Source organism: Scyliorhinus torazame, chromosome 20 (genome assembly GCF_047496885.1).
Source record: "Scyliorhinus torazame isolate Kashiwa2021f chromosome 20, sScyTor2.1, whole genome shotgun sequence".
NCBI lineage: Eukaryota > Metazoa > Chordata > Chondrichthyes > Carcharhiniformes > Scyliorhinidae > Scyliorhinus > Scyliorhinus torazame.
In genome coordinates this window covers 42552692-42558691 of record NC_092726.1, presented here as the reverse complement: position 1 = coordinate 42558691, position 6000 = coordinate 42552692, and the positions used below count along the sequence as shown (strand labels likewise).

The window sequence follows — 6000 nt, the reverse complement described above, 5'->3', positions numbered from 1 at the left end:
TTTTTTGTTTTACAATGAAATACACAGTTCTTAAAATTTAGAGTGGTCAATAATTTTTCCAATTTATGGTGGCTAATCCACCTACCTCTCACATCTTTGAGTTGTGGGGTGAGACTCACGCAGAACCGGGGAGAATGTGCAAACTCCACGCGGCCAGTGACCCGGGGCCGGGGTCGCAATGTGGACTGGGAACTTCAGGAAATTAGGAGAGCAAAAACGGTACATGAAAGGATACAGGCAGGTAAAATGAACGAACGTCCTAAGTAATTTTACCAGCTCATTAAGGGTAAAAGGATAACTCGGGAAATAGCCGGAAAACATGGGCTAACGCTTCTCGGCCTTTTGGTTCAGATCAAGTGTAGTATCTGTTCTTATCAGTTTAATATCTTGTATGTCCCCTTCGGGGGACCGAATATTAAATTGATTTTTGGGACACGGAGATGGTTCAGGGGCTTTCTTGCTCCGCTCCAGGCATCAACCTGGTCTTGCAATGTTTCCAGGAATGGTGCCTTCACCCCGCTTTGGGCACAAATAGTGCAAAAGCAGAAAATGGCGCAAAACCTGGCTTCCCCTCTCCTGTCTTGTCCAGTTGTCTCATCCTGACCAATTAAAAAAATTTCAGGCTCCAGAGCATTGCTAGCTTTTCTGCTGGCGGGCGCTTCGCGCACTAATGTCGTGAGCCTATGGGCTCGCGGACTTGCGGCAGCCAGGCTCCGTTTTCAGCTGATATGCCAAACAGATTTCCTGCTGCTTTTTACAGGCCACTCACCCTCACCCTCGGATGCCGACTTGCCTTCTCCTCACTTCAGTTACCACATCCCTTCATCCTGCACAACGGGGAAGTGTGGCGACAGACTGAACGGCATCCTGATTTGGATGTAGGTATACCTTCACGGCGTCTCTTTTCGTTCTCGTGACTCCACGACCAACACGCCAGGGTGGAGCTCAGGGAGACTAGACATTTCCCCCTGTTGGATTCCGCCAGTACTTGCTGCTTGCACGGATTGCCCTTTGTTCGGCAAAGGTGGAGATTTCTTCGACTCCCTCCGTTGGGTGTCACTGGGCCTTCACAGCGTCTCCATTTAATCTGGTGACGACAGGGGGTGGCTTGCCAGACGATGCCTTCCTGTTGTGTTTTACTGGTTCTGCATGCACAGACTCCACCGTGCTCGGCCAAGCTGGAGGTCCCTTGACCAACAGTGACCGTAGACTAAAAGTTCCAAAGCACGGTCGAGCGCAGCAAGGTGCTCCTGAATGTCGGTGGACGAGGAGGACAAGAGCCATAGCCGGAAAATATTGGCTATCGCTTCTCGGCCTTCTGGCTGAGATCAAGTGTAGTCTCATTTGATCGAGGGAAGCTGAGGATCTCGATGACGATCGTGGATTGGAGAACTCGGAGGGATTGAAGTCGTTAAAAAGGAAACGTTTGGAGCCCGGCTGCTATTGGTGGATCTACACACTGGCCTAAACTTCTGGTTTAGGCCTAACGCCGATACAGTTCAGACCCAACGTACGAGCTATGGATGCAGCTGCATCCCGACCACCAGGCTGGGGAGTGCGAAACACTGTCCGAGTCACAGTGAAGAAAACGGAAGGAGAGTCACCTGTGGACAGGAAACATTTCGTGAAGAGGGTGCTGCTCGAGTGTTGAGGGTTTAAAGCAACAGAGATCTTCTGCTTGCAAAACTTCCCCAACAATGTTTGTTTTGATGTCACCTTCAAGAGCGTCGCAGCGTGCATCAAATTCTTGATTGTCTTCAAGGAAAATGGTAACCAGAGTCCCTTGTCGATCCTGACAGCGGATCCTCTGTTTACTCTACCGTCGCAGCGAAATCGGGTTGTTACACTGCACACGTACAACCCCCACGTCCCTGTGTCTGATGTGCCTACGTTCCTCGCCAGGTACGCTGAACTGAAAAGTGACAGCGTGCAAGTGAAAGACACCTTCGGCATCTGGACAAGTGAGCACCAGATCAAGGTGACTCTATGAACAGACAGCAAATGAACCATCCTGCATCCCCCCTCCAATTTCGCTATTGGAGTAAATCGTGGCTACCTCGACTACGTGGGACAGCCACGAGTATGCCACACCTGTGGCAAAACGGGGCATGTTGCAGCAAACTGCAGTGTGACCTTCTGCAAAAACTGCAGGCAGGAGTGACACATGATTAAGGAATGCAAGGAAGACAAGTACTGCAACCTGTGTGAGGAGGCCGGCCATCTTTTACAGGGCCTGCCCGAAACGCGGGGCGACATACGCTCAAATCATCAGCAGCGGAGTTAAAAAGGCGACCAGAGAGGAGGAGCATACAACCTCCGCCGAAAAAGACAGCACGGCTCAGAATGAGGAAAAGCAACAGAAGGGCCCCCAACAAAAAGAGGAGGCCCCAGCACCTCCTGACAACCCAGCCCCAGCCCCATCTGATGAGGAACACTCAATGGAAGAGGAAGAGGATGGGACAAAGAATAAAGAGCCCTGGGAAACAGTGAACAGGGACAAACGAAAGCGGAAACAAAAAAACAAACTGAAGAACCCCCCGAGGGGTAGTGGCAAAAAGCGACACCTCTCAGCCGGCGCACTTAGCGCCGACACCTCATCCGATGAGTGAAAACAGGACAAGAATCGGCCTCAAATAAACAGACAAAGCACCAACGTGGAACGGGAGGCACAGACCCCCCAGACCACCGACCGGGAAGAAAACAAGGTCACAGACCAACCCCCGATAGTAACGAGCAGCAACAACCCGGGTGAAGAACAGCCTGCAACCCCAACACCTACTGACTGCCACGACGAACCCCAGGGCTACACCCCCCCCGCCAATGCATCTGCATCAAAATCACGGGGCCAGTACGGACCAGAACAGCTTTCTCAGCCCTGCAACTGTGCTAAAGTTTGCGAGCACCACCGGCATGCTGGGGAACATCGAACAGCTGGAACAGCCAACTGTATAGACTCTGGACTCTTGAGACTGGTAAATCTATCTTTTTTATAATGGGTTTAAAAATTGCATCCATAAATGTGCGAAGCATCAAAGATACTTCGCGGTGTGTAGCCACACTCAACTATTTGGCAAATGTAAAAGCTGACCTACTGTTCCTGCAGGAGTGCGGAATTCCGCACCTCAGCAACTACAGGCGCTGGTCGAGCTGGTGGTCCCACGGGCCATCCATCTGGTCAGGAGGAAACGACTGCCGCTCCTCCGGCCTGGGTATTCTGCTGCGGGGAGGCAACTTCACCATCTCCGACGTTAAGGAGGTGGTGGGCGGGCGCCTCCTCGTAGCAGACGTGAAATACAAAAACACCCCTCTCAGACTTATTAATGTGTACGCCCCGGCCGTAAAAAGTGAGCGGCTGGCAGTTCTTCAGCAACTCCCACTGCTGTTGGCCACCTCCAAGCCGGTCATCCTGGGTGGTCACTTCAACTGCATCATCGATGCGGCTGGACGATCCAGCAAAGCCGACAGCAAACTGGACGCTACGTCCAGACTCCTGATGGAAACGGTAAAAGACGCCAAGCTGCTCGACGTCTGCAGCAACCCTGCAGACGGCGCGCAGCGTAGATACACGTGGTCACGGCCAGACGGGTCCGTCCGCTCCAGGATAGACTTCTTTTTTGTGTCCCGAGCTTTCACGGTCAGGTCCACCGACGTAACGCCGGTGTTCTTCTCTGACCACTGCCTCCTACTGGCCGACTGCCACCTGCAGGAAGACCAGGGGGTAGGCAGGGGGACGTGGAAGCTAAATGTAAAACTGCTGACCCCTGAGAACATCGAGGAACTCAGGAGGGATTACAAAGGTTGGAGAACCGTGAAACCCCTCTTTGAGGCCCCACATCTCTGGTGGGAAGCAATCAAGGGGAATATCAAGAGGTTTTTCATCCTCAAGGGCGTTCAAAAGGTGAGAGAGAGACGAGGGGTCATGTCCAGGCTCCAGAAAAGTATGCAAAATTTGCTCCAGCTGCAGTCGATGGGGGTGGATGTCAAGGAGGATCTCCAAGAGGTGAAGAGCCAGCAAGCCTCGCTCTACACCTCGGAGGCCTCCAAGGTTATCTTCCGCTCCAGAGTCCGCTCCGTGGAGCAGGACGAAAAGTGCTCACGCTTCTTCTTCCAAAAGGTGCACAGAGACACCTCTGTGATCAGCAGCCTGAAGGAAGAAGATGGCTCTGAAAAGTCATCGCAGTCTGACATCCTGAGGATCAGCCAATCCTTTTATGCCGGACTGTATGACCTGAAGCCAACAGATAGCACTGTTTCCCAGACCTTCCTGTCGACTATCACGGAGGTCATAGGCGACAGCGAGCTGGAAAACCTGGACAAACCACTAACTCTGGACGAGCTGACAAAGGCCGCCAAGTCCTTCGAGACGAGTAAAACTCCCGGAAGCGACGGCTTACCGGTTGAGTTGTATTCGGCTCTGTGGGACTGGATGGGCCCAGACCTGCTGGAAGTGTACGAGAGTATGCTTCTGGAGGGCAGCATGTCAGAGTCCATGAGGAAAGGCATCATCACCCTCATCTACAAACAGAAGGGGGAAAGGGAAGAATTTCGAAATTGGCGACCCATTTCACTGTTGAATGTGGACTACAAAATTCTAGCAAAGGTCATCGCCAATCGGGTCAGGTCTGCTCTGGAGTCGGTGATCCACCCTGACCAGACCTGTGCTGTACCCGGCAGGAAGATCTCTGATAGCCTCGCGCTACTCAGGGATACGATCGCCTACGTGCAGGACAGGGGGGTGGACACTTGCCTCATCAGCCTTGACCAGGAGAAGGCTTTTGACAGAATATCGCACACCTACATGATGGATGTGCTCTCCAAAATGGGGTTTGGGGAGGGAATTCGCAATTGGATCAAACTGCTCTACACAAACATCTATAGCGCAGTCTCAATCAATGGGTGGGAATCAGAAAAGTTCCAGATCAGATCTGGAGTCAGGCAGGGCTGCCCTCTCTCCTCTGCCCTTTTTGTGTGCTGCATAGAACCTTTTGCCGAGTCCATCAGGAGGGATCCGGGTATAAGAGGAGTGACGATCCCAGGCAGTGGAGGCATGCAAGTCAAGGCCTCCCTGTACATGGACGACGTTGCCGTCTTCTGCTCAGATCCTGCGTCTGTACGCAGGCTCTTAACCACCTGCGACCAGTTTGAACTGGCCTCTGGAGCCAAGGTAAACCGGGGCAAGAGCGAGGCCATGTTCTTTGGGAACTGGGCCGACCGGTCCTTTGTCCCCTTCACTGTCAGGTCAGATTACCTGAAGGTGCTGGGGATATGGTTCGGAGCTGCTGGGGCGTGCACCAAAAACTGGGAGGAGCGCATAGGAAAGGTAAGACAGAAACTGGGCTGGTGGGAGCAACGCTCCCTCTCCATTGCGGGCAAAACCCTGGTCATCAGGTGTGAGGTACTCTCGGTGCTACTGTACGTGGCGCAGGTCTGGCCCATAACCCGACCCTACGCCACAGCAGTCACCCGGGCCATCTTCAAATTTACCTGGCGATCCAAGATGGACCGTGTCCGAAGGGACACCATGTACAAACCTCTGGAGAAGGGAGGGCGGAACGTACCCAACGCCTCCCTCATCCTGTTGGCCACCTTTGTGTCCAGCTGCATCAAGCTGTGCGTGGACCCGCAGTATGCAAACACCAAGTGTCACTACATACTGAGGTTCTACCTGTCCCCGGTGTTGCGAAGGATGGGCCTGGCCTCATTGCCGCGGAACGCTCCAAGTAGTTGGACCGTACCGTACCACCTGTCCTTTGTGGAAAAGTTTTTGAAAGAAAACACCTTTGACCACAAGGCAATGAAGCAGTGGTCAGCACGTAATGTCCTCGAGGCCCTCAGGGAAAAAGAGACCGTGGAGGACGTTGGATGGTTCCCTGAGCAGACTGCCAGAGTCATCTGGCAGAACACCTCATCACCAGAACTTTCAAACAAGCACCAAGACCTAGCTTGGCTGGTGGTGAGAAGGGCCCTCCCTGTCAGATTCTTCATGCACACCCGAAGGCT

At 53.0% G+C, this 6000-nt stretch overlaps 1 non-coding gene across 1 annotated transcript; it reads left to right on the top strand.

Moving 5' to 3' along the window:
• Nucleotides 1-326: 326 nt before the first annotated feature.
• LOC140397912 (U2 spliceosomal RNA) lies at nucleotides 327-516 on the top strand. Its single transcript, XR_011937334.1, has one exon. It is a non-coding gene; the product is annotated as a U2 spliceosomal RNA (small nuclear RNA).
• The last annotated feature ends 5484 nt before the right edge of the window (nucleotides 517-6000 follow it).